Source organism: Heterodontus francisci, chromosome 27 (genome assembly GCF_036365525.1).
Source record: "Heterodontus francisci isolate sHetFra1 chromosome 27, sHetFra1.hap1, whole genome shotgun sequence".
Lineage (NCBI taxonomy): Eukaryota > Metazoa > Chordata > Chondrichthyes > Heterodontiformes > Heterodontidae > Heterodontus > Heterodontus francisci.
Window position 1 is genome coordinate 38,433,747 of NC_090397.1, and position 17,719 is coordinate 38,451,465.

Here is a 17,719-nt window from a genome sequence, read left to right on the forward strand (position 1 = left end):
CAATGAATTTGGCCTAACCATCAGCCTCAAGAAAACGAACATCATGGGACAGGACGTCAGAAATGCTCCATCCATCAATATCGGCGACCACGCTTTGGAAGTCGTTCAAGAGTTCACCTACCTAGGCTCAACTATCACCGGTAACCTGTTTCTTGATGCAGAAATCAACAAGCGCATGGGAAAGGCATCCACTGCTATGTCCAGACTGGCCAAGAGGGCGTGGGAAAATGGCGCACTGACACGGAACACAAAAGTCCAAGTGTTTCAAGCCTGTGTCCTCAGTACCTTGCTCTATGGCAGCAAGGCCTGGACAACATATGTCAGCCAAGAGCAATGTCTCAACTCATTCCATCTTCGCTGCCTCTGGCGAATCCTTGACATCAGGTGGCAGGACCGAATCTCCAACGCAGAAGTCCTCGAAGCGGCCAACATCCCCAGCATATACACCCTACTAAGCCAGTGGTGCTTGAGATGGCTTGGTCATGTGAGCCGCATGGAAGATGGCAGGAGCTTGTCACTGGTATCAGACCCAGTGGCCGTCCATGTGTCCACTTTAAAGTCGTCTGCAAATGTGACATGAAGTCCTGTGACATTGACCACAAGTCCTGGGAATCAGTTGCCAGTGATTGCCAGAGCTGGCGGACAGCCATAAAGGCGCGGCTAATGAGTGTCGAGTCAAAGAGACTTAGCAGTTGGCAGGAAAAAACTGTGTAACAGCTCCGACAGCCAATTTCATCTGCAGCACCTGTGGAAGAGTCTGTCACTCTAGAATTGGCCTTTATAACCACTCCAGGCACTGCTCCACAAACCACTGACCACCTCTAGGCGCTTACCCATTGTCTCTTGAGACAAGGAGGCCAAAGAGAAAAGAAGAATTGCATGATATAGGGGCTTCAGATACTGTGGTGAAATTAAGATTTTCATCCTTTTACACCTTTCCCATCTCACGTCTATGGGGCTGAATTTCCTCAGGGGTTCTTCCCCCATCACAGCAACCCCCCCACCTCCCCCCAAATCCCCACCCACCCCGTACATTATAATGTTGCTGGAGGAGCTGTAGAAACCTCAGAAAAACAGTGGAAATATCTAGTGTTCCCATTGCTCTTCCTCCAAAGATACAGCAGACAAGTGGAAGAAATACACTTCCAATTTCTTTGAAAAGTAGATATAATTCAGTCATTACATTATTTCCAAGTGCTGTATTACAATCTGAAATGCCTGCTTGGAAATTGGAATAGAATATCTGTGAGAATATTTCCCTCCATAACTTCGAAGGAAACCTTAGAGAAATGGTGTAAACTGATTATCTTTTACAGTAAGTAGCCTGTGGCCTTGCTTCGATTATATTTGCAAATAAATCTGGACAGTGGTTTGTTATACACTGGTTTAAATGTGTGATACTTTTCAGTATCTGAATGGACAGCAGACACGGTGGGAATCTGATGTGATCAGGCTTAATTCTTAGATCTGGGTGACATTAACTCAGTGTGGCAAAGAAGCAGATTTCAGTTCCTAAGAGACACAGCCTGTTTGTGGGAAGTATTTTCAAGCATTCATCACATAGAAAAGGTGTGCAAGAAAGCCCAAAATGTAACAGACACCATGCTTTTAATGTGCAGTCTCACCCTGGTTTACTTTCTGTGGCATGGGCTAAGTAACTTTTGTTTGCATGTGCTCCCACATGCTTCTCATCTACCACAGATGACACCATAATTGTTTTGCTTGATGACTGCCACATGAATGTCTATTGTCTCCATGCATAAATTACAATGAATTCCCAGACTGGCCAGGAATCTTATTGCCACCCACCCACCCCGACCCCAACAGATACCAAAAGCATCGAGAGCTGCAGTGTGTGTTAGGTGATAAGCTTACACACGCACTGTAGCTAATTCCCTTGTGACTGCAAATTGAATTTGTACCAATTCAATATATGTTTGAGAAAAGCCCTGCTTCATGGTTTGAGACCATTGGCATACATGGATGGCAAACAGTGTCCTGTGGAGCCGAGTGACTTTTTTCAGCATTCTCCATCACAAAGGGTTCTGCTTATGGTGTAAGCAATACTGGAGTGTCCGTGGGGGGTGACATAGATTGTCACAAAAAGTCCGCTGTCCACTCTGAAGACTGCGCCTGGCTACACTCCCTGGCCACTGTGACTGTCACTGGGAGATCTGTGCCTTTATGTATAAAAGTGAAGTATTTGTGCTGCTTGGACTACGAGAAGTGCTCAGTGACAGTTTGGTGACTGTTGATGTTCAGAGGGCTCCACCTCCTTACTTTCAGCCACCTGTGCCAGCTGTGTGTCTCTTCATCAGCTGAGAAAGCTTAACTGGAACAAAGGATAACCTGTAACATCTTTCGTCTCGGCACTTTACAGCCTTCCAGACTCAACAATGAGTTCGACAATTTCAAATCATAACCTCTATCCCCTTTTGTTTTGGTTGACAGCTGTTGGTGATGATTCTGTTTTTCACATTTACACCTCCTCTCGACACATCTTTAGTTTCTTTACTTATTCCATTACCATCTCTTTTTGTCTTTCACTATCATTCTTTTTGTCATTTGATCTCTCCTGCCTTCAATCCTATCACAGACCTTCCCTTTGTTTTTTCCTCCCCCCCTCTCTTTTCCTGCCTTGCTTAAAAACTGTTAAATCTCCAAATACTCTCAGTTCTGACTAAGGGTCCTTGACCTGAAGCATTAGCTCTGTTTCTCTCTCCAGAGATGTTTCTGAACCTTCTGAATATTTCCAGCAGTTTCTGTTTTTATAATCTGTACCATATTTGCTGCAATGTACTTGAACTCACAGCAAAACTGATGTTTGTGGGATGGGGGTAGGTGTGCAACCTTTGAAGATCGAGTAAACTGGAACACACACAGTCATGCCTGTTTGTGTTTGATGACTCCTAACTCCAGGGGACCAATTTCAGTGGCTTGACTAATAAATTCTAGCATCTGCTGTTTTCACAGTAGTTGTGGTTCTCATGGCACAAGTCATTACCCTTTCCTCATGTCTTAGCATTGTACACCATCTTCGCCTACAGCAAGTGAAGCAATAGCACAAAACTATGAAGCACATTATGCAAATCGATATGACTTTCATATATTTAATTAAATTAAATTAAATTTTGCTATTCATAATTCCTCAAGGCACCATTAAAAAAAGTTGTCACTCTCCGATTTTCGCTTTAGATTATGCTTCTTGGTGTGCAAAAAAAAAGTTCTTTCTTCAGTATTTTTCACGGCTTCTGTGATAACTCATTGACAATTTAAAAACCTTATCTCCTTATATGGTATGTCTTTGAGATAGCAGATTGACTCACTTCTGTTTTGCCTTAAGGCATTAAGATGGTTGTGGTTGTTGGAGGTCAATCATCTCAGTCACAAGACATCACTGCAGGAATTCCTTAGGGCAGTGTCCTAGGCCCAAACTTCTTCAGCTGCTTCATCAATGACCTTCCCTCCATCATAAGGTCAGAAGTGGGGATATTTGCTCATGATTGTGCAATGTTCATCACTATTTGTGACTTCTCAGATATGAGGCAGCCTGTGTCCAGTCAGATACTGAAGCAGCCCATGTACAGATGCAACAAGACCTGGACAATATTCAGGTTGGGCTGACAAGTGCCAGACAATGACTGTCTCAAACAAGAGAGAATCTAACCAACTGCCTTTGATGTTCAATTGCATTATGATTGCTGAATCCCCCACTATCAACATCCTGGGGGTTACCATTGACCAGAAACTGGACTGGACCAGCCACATAAATACTGTGGCTCCAAGAGCAGGCCAGAGGCTGGGAACTCTATGGCGAGTAACTCACATCCTGACTCCTCAATGCCTGTCCACCATCTACAAGGCACAAGTCAGGAGTGTGATGGAATACTCTCCACTTGCTTGGATGAGTACAGCTCCAACAATACTCAAGAAGCTTGACACTATCCAGGTCAAAGCAGCCCGCTTGATTGGCACCCCATCCACCACCTTAAACATTCACTCCCTTCACCACTGATACACATTGGCAACAGTGTGTACCATCTACAAGATGCACTTCACCCAGGCTCCTTCGATAGCACCTTCCAAATCTGTGACCTCTACCACCTAGAAGGACAAGGGAAACAGATACATGGGAATACCATCACCTGCAAGTTCCCATCCAAGCCACACATCATCCTGACTTGTAACTATATCGTCATTCCTTCATTGTCACTGGGTCAAAATCCTGGACCTACACCCCAAGGACTGCAAAGGCTCAAGAAGGCAGCTGACCACCACCTTCTCAAGGGCAATTAGGGATGGGCAATAAATGCTGGCCTAGCCAGCAATCCCCACATCCCAGGAACAAATAAAAAAAAATATTTGTTAGCTGTGGCTATAGCAACAAGTTGCTTCTATTACTAGGCTAAAGATGGCTTCTCTCTCTATTATGCAATACACCCCACTCTGTTACCTTGATGGCTTTCTTGATGTCACCTTCTTTTGTATCTTTTTTCTCAACATGTATAATAAGACACATTGCATTAACTTTTTGGTACCTCTTTGACCTGGTGTAAGCAGCCCTAACTTATTGTACACCCTTATTTTTAAACAATCTTTTCTACAATTGCCCTAGCACTGTATTCTACAAGCTCTGATATAGTGCAATTGTACACCTCAGTTTTCTATTCCATTTTTCTTCCATTTCGTAAGGCAAACTTTCACTTTCCACATACCCACAGACCTTTGTCTCATTAATTTGGCCCTAATGGTTGTCCCATCATTGGGTCATTTTTTTTTTGTTGCTCACCACAGGAATAGAGAGTAATTTCAAAAATGAAAGGCACTGAGCATACCACAACAGCAGAAGTGGAGAAAAGAGCTCCTGGTGAAAATAAGATGACCACATAACAATGTAAAACCAACAAGCAAATTGGACATCTGGAGATGACAAGGAAAATGGGGGAAAAAGTACAAACTTTGGACTGAATTCCTTTGCAACAACAAATTATCTACAGGAAAGGGAAAAGTGCTCCATTGCTTACACACCGGTATCTGATCTTGCTATAATGTGACACAACTGTGAATCATTGTTGAATCCTGTAGTGACTCAGTGTAGGGAAGGGCTTCAGTGACCAAATGTTGATTTTAAATCACAATGTTAACTTAAAAATAATTGTGGTTACAAAGGTGTAACTTAGGTGGCAAGCTAGACCATAAGTCATTGACAATAAGATAGTCAATCATTTCCTTGTCATATTTGCAAAGTTTCTGAGAGCTTACTCAACATTTCCAGTTTCAAATCTGCCATTTTTGTTTATTCATCAGCACAATCTCTGCCATTTTACGAGTGCATTTTCATAATACTAAACAGTTACTGAAATCTAATCTGCAAATGATCAAAAATATCTAACAAGTTAACAATCTCACCACCCTCAAGTGATAGATTCCAGCTTCTTTGTGGAATATTTTTCACAGATTCAGTTTTCTTATTATAGTACAGCAAGTTATCCATGCTCCATTATCCATGCTCCAATTATCTATCTACTGATTATCACCCAGAATTAACATGGAACAAAGCCTTTTGCAAAACATTCTCACTCCACAGACCACTAACAGCAAACTCTTCCTGTCTACCATAAATCAGCCTCCTCATTTAAGAATGATTCTGTTCATCCCATTTATAGTTTATCTGTCTTCATTCATTTGCCTAGGGTATTACTGCATTATATGTCATAAAAGCAAAAATTGTGAACTCTTGATTACCCTATCCTTTGGGTAGGATCCCTCCATCATGCCAGATAATGAAAATTCCATTATATATTAATGTTTAATTTTTTTTGTAATTGTTTTGTTTTTCAGGCTTGAGGTATGATTTAAATGCTTCTGGGAGAAAGTAGAATTATGGAGGAGAAAATGCCCTGATTGACTGGCTAAGCTTCTGTGATGGGAGGAGTGACAGTGAGGTGATGGTGTCGGCTGAGTGTGGATCTCAAAAAGCAGATGGAGCTGAAAATTACAGCTAGTGCATACTTAATTTTATAGTTTCTGCAGCTCATTCACCTGGTTCTTTCTGTAGTAATAGGGGAATATGCTTCTGTGAGCCACAATGTATCTGATGATCATCAGACAGCTCAGGCCATGCTCCAGGCTTTTTGTTAGGCATGAAAAGCAAGCTGAAACCTGTACAATTCAAGGCTGCGCAACAATGTGAAGTTGACATCAAATGAACCATAGAGCTGCAAGGAATCAGTGGTAGTTTAACCTTTGCAGGTTGTTAGAAGCTATGAGCTACACTGAGAGCATTTATTTCATAAAACACTTCACAACATTGACAGTGTCAAGGAATGAATACCAAGCAGTTACTCAGGAAGGTAGAACTTAACTGTATGTCACATTAGGATTCCACAGCTGTGTGTGCAGCCTACTTTAATTCTGCCCTGTGGAGTTTGGTTGTTTCACTAATTTCCGGGCTGGATCAATCAGTGATTTTTATTGATTACAGACATTATAGACCATCCTATCAATTATTCATGAGTCATATTGTATGAGATTACTGCAAGGATATAAATCAAGATGTGAATCACCAGTTTTAACAAATTGCAGCTTCTACTTTTACAACTGTTCCCAGATTCTGCTGATGGTGTTGGGGAAATTGATGGGATTGAAGGCCGATAAATCCCCAGGGCCTGATGGTCTGCATCCCAGAGTACTTAAGGAAGTGGACTTAGAAATAGTGGATGCATTGGTGGTCATCTTCCAAGATTCTATAGACTCTGGAACAGTTCCTACAGATTGGAGGATAGCTAATGTAACTCCAGTATTTAAAAAGGGAGGTAGAGAGAAAACAGGGAATTATAGACCAGTCAGCCTGACGTTGGTAATGGGGAAAATTCTAGAGTCCATTGTCAAAGATTATATAGCAGAGCACTTGGAGAACAGTGGTAGAATCGGGCAGAGTCAGCATGGATTTACGAAAGGGAAATCATGCTTGACAAATCTACCAGAATTTTTCGAGGATGTAACTAGTAGAGTTGATGAGGGGGAGCCAGTGAATGTGGTTTATTAGGACTTTCAGAAGGCTTTCGACAAAGTCCCACATAAGAGATTAGCCTAGAAAATTAAAGTGCATGGGATTGGGGGTAGTGTATTGCAATGGATAGAAAATTGGTTGGCAGACAGGAAACAAAGAGTAGGGATAAATGGATCTTTTTCCGAATGGCATGCAATGACTAGTAGGGTACCGCAGGGATCGGTGCTAGGACCCCAGCTATTCACAATATATATTAATGATTTAGATGAGGGAACTAAATGTAATATCTCCAAATTTGCAGATGACACAAAACTGGGTGGGAGGGTGAGTTGTGAGGAGGATGCAGAAAGGCTTCAGGGTGATTTGGACAAGTTGAGTGAGTGGGCAAATGCATGGCAGATGCAGTATAATGTGGATAAATGTGAGGTTATCCACTTTGGTAGCAAAAACAGGAAGGCAGATTATTGTCTGAATGGCCATAAACTGAGAGAGGGGAATATGCAACGAGACCTGGGTGTTCTCGTACACCAGTCGCTAAAGGTAAGCATGCAGGTCCAACAGGCGATAAAAAAGGCAAATGGTATGTTGGCCTAACTAGCCAGAGGATTCGAGTACAGGAGCAGGGATGACTTGCTGTAATTATACAGGGCCTTGAGGAGGCCACACCTGGAATATTGTGTGCAGTTTTGGTCTCCTTATCTGAGGAAGGATGTTCTTGCTATAGAGGGAGTGCAGCGAAGGTTTACCAGACTGATTCCTGGGATGGCGGGACTGACATATGAGGAGAGATTGAGTCGGTTAGGATTATATTCGCTGGAGTTCAGAAGAGTGAGGAGGGATCTCATAGAAACCTATAAATTCTAACAAGACGTGACAGGGTAGATGCAGGAAGGATGTTCCCGATGGTGGGGGAGTCCAGAACCAGGGGTCATAGTCTAAGGAAATGGGTTAAACCATTCAGGACTGAGATGGGGAGAAATTTATTCACCCAGAGAGTGGTGAGCCTGTGGAATTCGCTACCACAGAAAGCAGTTGAGACCAAAACATTATATGTTTTCAAGAAGGAGTTAGATATAGCTCTTGGGTTTAAAGGGTTCAAAGGATATGGGACGAAAGCGGGAACAGGTTACTGAGTTGGATGATCAGCCATGATCATAATGAATGGCGGAGCAGGCTCGAAGGGCCGAATGGCCTACTCCTGCTCCTATTTTCTATGTTTCTATGATGCGAGAAATCCATGACATTACCATATTTATGCCTATTGTGAGATTAAATTAAAATGATTAGCATTATTTTGTCATTTTATCATCATTTTATCATTATATGACCTTATACAGCAGTGTTTCCGAATCAGGGCTAAGTTTATCTTCTCTCTCTATTCAGGTCTCCTTTCCTTTCTTTCCTGTATTTAATGGATGGTTTTCCTGTATTTTCTCTATATGCCAACTAGAGTAGAAACACTCCAAGATCATTTTGCTATAGCCTGCAAATAGTAAAGAAATATAATCATCGTTCCATCTCTTTGAGATACATAGCTCACTGACCCATAAGTGTTACAGTTCATTGAAAATTGCCAGCTTGATGATGCCTTGTGTCATTCTCCAGGAGGATGCATACACCCTGCATGACCTGTTTCAAATCACCTTACAATGCTCCAGTTTTAAATCACAACATGTTAATGGACTATTAATAGGTCATCAGGAAATGCCATCTTTCTCTCTCCTTCCTTCATGCTATGCACATTACCAGCTTTCCTTATATTGCCTTCTGAAATAGTTTCTATGGTAACATTTATTTTATCTTCTCCATACCTACATCATTCTCAGCCCAAAAATATGGCCCCTAGCCCCTGACTTTAATCTCCTTCTCAGCTGTTCAGTCAGGATGTACCTAAAAATGTACAATTTCAATGTCCTGGCTGATCTGAACTGAGCTTCAGGACCACTTGCTTCCTCCTCTGGTCTTATCTCATCCAACTTCCACTTATCCATCCTACCCCTCTAATCTCATCCAACTCAATGTCCAGCCCATGTGGTTCAGCTTCCAGTTTCTATTGCGCATCCATTCCCTCCATTCTACCACTGATAATATAGCCTTTTTAGCTTTTTTCTTCAGAATTCCCGCCAAAACGATAATTTGTATTTATAAAGCACCTTCAATGTAGAAAAATATCCCAAGTCATTCCATCCAGGCTGAATAAAATAAAGTTACCAAGCCAAAGAAGGAGATATTAGGTGAGTTTTAAGAAAGGTTTTTAAAAAAATGCAAACACAGAGGAGTTTACTCCATCTTCTCAAACCTCCAGTTCTCAAAAGTCTTAAAATCCATTTCTATGAACTTGCCTTTGGCCATCTCACGTAATTCTCCTATTACTACTGGACATCCATTTCTCCTCTGTGGGGCAGCTTGGAATGTTTGTTACGTTAAAATTGCTAGATAAATACAATTTGCTGTTTTTTTGGATGTGGACTCCCCCCAAGACCTAACTATAAGCAGAACAGCTATTTTATTATTTGAGCAGGTCAGGAGATCCATTGGCCATTTTTAACTGTGAACTGTTACACACTCAGGCAGGATTGGATTAGATGAGGTTGTCATAGTTGAAATATTTACGGCTAGAGTGACCCTTGGCTAGTTCAGGTGAGAGGCCTGTATTTTTTAGTATGCAGGAAAGAGTTTGGACTCTTCATAATAAACTCTTGAAATACGTGTCTCACAAGCCTTTGTTAGCCTGGAGGTGGTATCCATAACTTGGATATAGCAAGCGGAATGATTTATAGCCCATTGTTATTTATATCTGTGACACCACCTGATATAACAGTGTTACTGAGTCAGCAACAATTACACTGTGTATAATTTAATGTTTTTCATTTTAATATTTTGACTGAATCTAATAAAGACACATGGTTAGTATATTACAGGTTCCATAGTTCTGATTATTTTTATAGTACTATACAACAAGGTCATTTTTTGGTAGTCGTACAAAAATGCAAAGGCCGAGCAGAGAGGACGGGTTGCATTTTAAGACCTGCCACCGAAGTAGGCAGCGGATGTAAAAAAATGCGGCCTGCATGCACGGGCGCCACGTCACAGAGCCGACGTGATTTCAAACGCGGCAACTCATTACCATGTCCATGGCGCCCGACCCCATGATGACGTGGAGGAGGAGGGCAAGCCATTACCAGCAACGGCATCTGGTGCCAATGCGCAGGTGCCGGCGCCATTTGTAAAGGGCTTACAGCCCTCAATGGACATTCTAAATTTAAAGGGCCAGGTCAGTGAAAGTTTCGCAAAAACAATTAAATTACCATTCCATGCATTTTTCCACCCCCCCATCCCCATGGCATTTCAAAACATTCCTGCCCTTCCCCCTCCCCGGAATTCAAATATTGAGAATTTGACCTTTCCCCCAACAAAATTCGGCACCTTTGCACTTTACCCCTTCCCATCACCTCCCACAACCACCCCCCAATCAACCCGCTCCCCCACTCCTGCACAGAGAAAAAAACCCTCCTCCCTCCTCCCTCCTACCTACAGGCATTGTGCCACGCTTCTCTGAATGGGGATTCGAAGGTACGGCATTGTCAGCCGCCTGAATGATAATCGGTGCGGTGATTAAGGAGGCGACAGGACCCTCATTAAATGAGGTATGTAAATTAGTTTATATATTGAAATGGGGGTTCCGTCACCGAGCGGCCAGACGGCTGCCACAAGGCCTTGTCGCCGAGATCAGCACAGGGCCTGCCGCCTTCGGAGTTGATAGCAGGCCTCCGCTGTACCGATCTTCATTGACCCCTGCCACAATTTACGATGACAGAGGGGCTTTAAATTCCAGCCTGACATGTCAGGTGATTAATTGGGTACTTGAGTATGGGGGAGCTTTAGCAATGCATAATCCCAGAAGTTGTTTATGTTACTAGCAGGATGCTGAGGACCTCCCCCACTGTCCCACATCATCCAGCTTTTGTCTGTTGGTCCTGAGTTTTCTTTGGCTATTGGGAAAGTAGGGTGGAATGGCCCTATAGGAAGGTCTAGAATTTCTAACATTTACTCAGCTCAATAACCCCTTTAGACTGACTAATGTTCCACATATGCTTTGCTCATGTGTTTGTTGTACTTGTTGTAAGGCTGTGCTACATCTGAAGAATACAGTTTTTTGTTGCAAACAGACAAGAACTGAGTGAGGCTGCAGACTGCAGAGGCTCCTCTGTTGACATTATGCTAAGTAGCCATGGAGCTAAGGTCTGGGGGCATATGTATGACTTCACTATCCTCCAAGCCACCATCCACGAGGCCTAGACGTGATCAAAGGCGTAACTTATATTTATAAATTACCTTTTACAGCCTCAGGACATCCCAATGCCCACATCCCATGAACAAATTAAAAAGATAAAATAAAAAACAAAGCTGAATTACCATTTCTTTGAAAAAAAGGAATTCTCATTCATTGATAATTGCTTTGTGTGGCATTCTAAGACAGGTGAAATACAGGTAGACGTTTGGATCACATTTACGAAGGACCACATGTTTAATTTGAAAGCCTACACCGTGGGAACTCAGTCGTGATAATACCAATAATGTATTCTAGGGACAAGGTTATATGCTAGGATTTTCCGTTTGCTCTCAATTGTGACACATTTCCACTAGCACAGGGTGTTCATCCACCATGAAGATGCATGCTTGAACATAAGAAATAGGAGCAGGAGTAGGCCATTCGGCCCTTCAACCTTGCGCTGCCATTCAATGAGATCATGGCTGATCTTCTACCTCAACTCTATCTTCACACACTATCACCATAACCCTTATTATCCAAAAATCTACTAATCTCTGTCTTGAATACACTCAACAAATGAACATTTCTGTGGTTGATAATTCCAAAGATTCACAACCCTTTGAACAAAGAAATTTCTCCTCATCATGGAGTGGCACAGTGGCGCAGTGGTTAGCACTGCAGCCTCACAGGTCCAGCGACCCAGGTTCAATTCTGGGTACTGCCTGTGTGGAGTTTGCAAGTTCTCCCTATGTCTGTGTGGGTTTCCTCCAGGTGCTCCGGTTTCCTCCCACATGCCAAAGACTTGCAGGTTGATAGGTAAATTGGCCATTAGCAATTGCCCCTAGTATAAATCATAAGAAGCAGGAGTAGGCCGTCCAGCCCCTCAAGCCTGTTCCGCCATTCAATAAGATCATGGCTGATCTTTTCGTGGACTCAGGTCCACTTACCCGTGCTCTCACCGTATCCCTTAATTCCTTTATTGTTCAAAAAGATATCTACCTTAGCTTTAAAAACGTTTACTGAAGAAGCGTCAACTACTTCACTGGGCAAGGAATTCCATAGATTAACAACCCTCTGGGTGAAGAAGTTCCTTCTTAATTCAGTCCTAAATCTGCTCCCTCTAATCTTGAGGCTATGCCCTCTTGTCCTAGCTTCACCTGCCAGTGGAAACATCCTCTCTACTTGTATCTTATCTATTCCCTTCATAATTTTATATATTTCTATAAAATCCCCCCTCATTCTTCTGAATTCCAATGAATATAATCCCAATCTACTCAGTCTCTCCTCATAAAACAACCCCCTCAACTCCGGAATCAACCTAGTGAACCTCCTCTGCACCCTCTCCAGTGCCAGTACATCCTTTCTCAAGTAAGGAGACCAAAATTGCACACAGTACTCCAGGTGCGGCCTCACCAGTACCTTATACAGCTGCAACATAACCTCTCTGCTTTTAAACTCAATCCCTTTAGCAATGAAGGACAAAATTCTATTTGCCTTCCTAATTACTTGCTGTACCTGCAGACCAACCTTCTGCGATTCATGCACAAGGACACCCAGGTCCCTCTGCATAGCAGCATGCTGCAACTTTTTACCATTCAAGTAATAATCCTTTTTACTGTTACTCCTACCGAAATGAATGACTTCACATTTATTAACACTGTATTCCATCTGCCAGACCTTTGCCCACTCACTCAATGTATCTATGTTCCTCTGCAAAGTTTCACAGTCATCTGCACACTTTGTTCTGCCACTCATCTTAGTGTCATCTGCAAACTTTGACACCCTACACGTGGTCCCCAACTCCAAATCATCTATATAAATTGTAAATAATTGCGGTCCCAACACCGATCCCTGAGGCACACAACTAGTGACTGATTGCCAACCAGAATAGCACTCATTTATCCCCACTCTGCTTCCTGTTAGTCAACCAATCCTCTATCCATGTTAATACTTTACCCCTAACGCCATGCATCCTTATCTTATGCAGCAGCCTCTTGTGCGGCACCTTGTCGAAGGCCTTTTGGAAATCTAGGTACACCACATCCACTGGGTCCCCATTGTTCATCTTGCTCGTTATGTCAGCATAGAATTCCAAAAGATTTGTCAAGCATGACCTGCCCTTCATGAACCCATGCTGCGTCTGCCCAATGGGACAATTTCTATCGAGATGCCCTGCTATTTCTTCCTTGATAATAGACTCAAGCATCTTCCCCACTACAGAGGTTAAGCTAACCGGTCTATAATTCCCCATCTTTTGTCTACCTCCCTTTTTAAACAATGGCGTCACATCTGCTGTTTTCCAATCTGCTGGAACTACCCCAGAGTCCAGCGAATTTTGGAAAATTACCACCAGTGCACCTGCTATTTCTCCCGCCATCTCTTTTAGTACCCTGGGATGCATTCCATCAGGGCCAGGAGACCTATCAATCCTTAGCTCCATTAGCTTGCCCAACACTACCTCTTCCGTAATAATGATTGTTTCCAGGTCCTCACCTACGTTCGTCTCTTTGTCAATTACTGGCATGTTATTAATGTCCTCCACTGTGAAGACCGATACAAAATACCTGTTCAATGCCTCAGCCATTTCATCATATCCCATAACTAAATTCCCCTTCTCATCCTCTAAAGGACCAACGTTTACTTTAGCCACTCTTTTTCGGTTTATATATTTATATAAACTTTTGCTATCTGTCTTTATATTCTGTGCTAGTTTCTTCTCATGTTCTATCTTACTTTTCTTTATAGCTCTTTTTGTGGCTTTCTGTTGACCTTTAAAGTTTTCCCAATCTTCTAGTTTCATGCTGTTTTTGGCCACTTTGTATGCCTTCTCTTTCAATTTGATAGCCTCCCTTATTTCCTTAGACACCCATGGCAGATTACCCCTTTTCTTCCAGTCCTTCCTTTTCACTGGAATATACTTTTGCTGAGCACTTTGAAAAATTGCTTTGAAAATCCTCCACTGCTCGTCAACTGTCCCACCATAAAATCTTTGTTTCCAGTCCACTTTAGCCAAGTCCTCCCTCATTCTATTGTAGTCCCCCTTGTCCAAACGCAGGACCCTGGTATTGGATTTTATCTTCACACTCTCCATCTGTATTCTAAATTCAACCATACTGTGATCACTCCTTCCAAGAGGATCCCTAACTATGAGGTCATTAATTATTCCTGTCTCATTACACAGGACTAGATCTAGGATAGCTTGCTCCCTCATCGGTTCCATTACATACTGTTCAAGAAAACTATCACGGATACACTCAACGAACTACTCCTCAATGCTACCCTGACTGAGCTGGTTCGACCAATCTACTTGTAGATTAAAATCCCCCATGATAATTGCCGTACCATTTTTACAGGCATTAGTTATTTCTTTGTTTATTGCCCGCCCCAATGTGATGTTATTATTTGGTGGCCTATAGACTACGCCTATCAATGACTTTTTCTTCTTAGAGTTTCTAATTTCCACCCAAATGGATTCAACCTCATTCTCCATAGAACCTATATCATCTCTCAGCACCACCCTGATGTCGTCCTTGAATATCAGAGCTACACCACCTCCCTTACCTTCCTGTCTGTCCTTCCGAATAGTCTGGTACCCCTGGATATTTAACTCCCAGTCGTGACCAACCTGTAACCATGTCTCCGTAATGGCTACCAAATCATATTCATTCGCGATGATTTGTGCCGTTAACTCATCAACCTTGTTACGAATGCTACGAGCATTCAGGTAAAGTGCCTTTATGCTAGCTTTCCTACCCTCATGATTTCCAACATCTCTAATAATAACTCCTGAGTTATCCTTCCTTTCTCCTTCTTTCATAGTCTGCCTTGAACTTAAACCCTCCTGCACACATGTTAACCTGCTGCTTACCTTTTTATTTACCATCATACTCCCTGTTGTTTTCCCTTTCCCTCCCCCCCCCCGACTCACTAGTTTAAAGTCCTAGAGACCACCCTATTTATCCGTTTCGCTAGAACACTGGTTCCAGATCGGTTCAGGTGGAGACCGTCCCATCGGTACAGATCCCCCCGGTTCCAAAACTGATGCCAATGCCCCATGAAATGGAACCCCTCTTTCCCACACCACTCCCTTAGCCACGTGTTTACTTCCCCAATATTCTTATCCCTAAGCCAATTTGCACGTGGCTCGGGCAGTAATCCGGAGATTATGACCCTCGAGGACCTGTTCCTTAATTTTGTTCCTAGTGCTTTATAATCCCCAAACAGGTCCTCCATCCTAGCCTTGCCTATGTTGTTAGTCCCAACGTGGACCACAACAACTGGATCCTCCCCCTCCCGCTCCAATATCCTTTCAAGCCGGTCAGAGATAGGTAGGTGGTAGGGAAATATAGGGACAGGTGGGGAAGTGGTAGGAATATGGAATTAGTGTAGGATTAGTATAAATGGGTGGTTGATGGTCGGCACAGACTCGGTGGGCCGAAGGGCCTGTTTCAGTGCTGTATCTCTAAACATAAACATCACAGTCCTAAATGGCAACCCCTTATTCTGAGACTGTGATCGCTAGTTCTTGACTCTCCAACCAGGGGAAACATCCTCCCAGCATCTACCCTATCAAGCCCCTTAAGAATTTTATATGCTTCAATGAGGTCACCTCTCGTTCTTCGAAATGTTCGGAAATATAGGCCTAGTCTACGCAATCTCTCCTTGCAGCACAATCCCCTCATCCTAGGAATCAGTCTAGCGAACCTTGGTTGCATTTCATGTAAGGAAAGCATATCCTTCCTGAGGTAAGGAGACCAAAACTGCACACAGTAATCTAGGTGTTTTCTCACCAAGGCCCTATATAATTGTAATAAGATTTCTTTGCTCTTAAGCTCCAATGCTTCAGTAATAAAGGCTAACATACAATTTGTCTTCCTAATTGCTTGAAGTAGCCTCATGTTAAGTTTCTGTGATTCTTGTACAAGGACACAGGTCCCTCTGAATACCAACATTTCCCCATCTCCCACTATTTAAAAAACATGCTGCTTTTCTATTTTTCCTAGCAAAGTGGATAACTTCATTCTTTCCCTTATTATATTCCAACTGCCATTTTCTTGGCCCAATAACTTAACCTGTCTATATCCCTTTGCAGCCTCTTTATGTCCTCCTCACAGCTTACTTTCTCACCTAACTTTGTATTGTGGCCAAATTTTCCAGCACCAGTGCAGGGGAAGGGTGAGAAATTGGACATAATACATTCACAAGCGAAACGGCAAAAGGGATGTGAATGGGGAAAAAAGAGAAAACAAAGATAACAGAACAATAGATTAGTAAATTGTAACAACAGCAAAAGCAATTCAAAGACCTTTTATAGTTACCTAGATCGAGAACAAAGGACCAGTTATCTCCTTAAAAACACTGGAAAGCATTTTATGGTTTGCCATCAACATTTTGGTTGGCATCCTTCCATCTATGAACGATGATGGACATGCAGCAAACAATCCATTTGTGGGGTGTCTTCTCTTGATGCACCTTTGCTGATGGCTGTGAAGGCCAATCCTTGAGAGGCAGGTTCTGCCACAAGTACCGCACTTGAAGCTGCCAAGTGACGCTGTGAGTTGTTTTTGACGTTGGTGCCTGTTGCCAAATTGCTGTAGCCACCGGTCGCAGTGGTAGTGCACACCAGTCCACAGGATATGTCGCCTTCCCCTCTTTTGCCAGCTAGTGACTCCCAGGTGCAATAATTGACATTTAGGGTCTTCATGTCACACTTGCAAGTATCCTTGAAGTGGAGCTTTGGGCTCCCGACAGGTCGTCTGGCTCCAGCTACCTCACCATACAGAAGGTCCTTGGGTATGCGACCATCTTCAATTCTGCGGGCGTGGACATGATCTTCTCCATATGCCAGCTATAGGAGAAGTATAGGGAACAGAGTATACCCCTTTACCTTACTTTCGTAAATCACATTAAGGCATTTGACACCGTCAGCAGAGCAGGGCTCTACAGGACTTTGGGAAAAATTGGCTGTCCACCGAAGCTCCTCAGTCTCATCCATTCCTTCCGTCAACATTTATTTAATGAGAATAGAAGTTGTCAGGAGTAGTTGGTATGCACTTAAAAACAACAGGTCTTGTTTCATAATGAGGTTATTTGAGGTGGTAACTAAATTTGATGTTGAAAACAATTCAGTGGATATCAGCTACATAGGTTTTCACAAAGTGTTTGAACATTTCCACAGATAAAGCTGATTAGAGAAACATTAAGAATTACGGAATTACTGGTAAATTAGCTTGATTGAAAACTGGTTTAACAATAGAAAACAGAAGGCAACACTAAATAGAAAAACAGAAGCAAAATACCTGCAGCTGCTGGAAATAGGAAATAAAAACGGAAAATGCTAGAAATACTCAGCAGGCCAGGCAGCATCTGTGGAAAGAGAAACAAGAAGTAACATTTTAGGTCAATGATTGTCCATCAGAATCCGAGTTATAAAC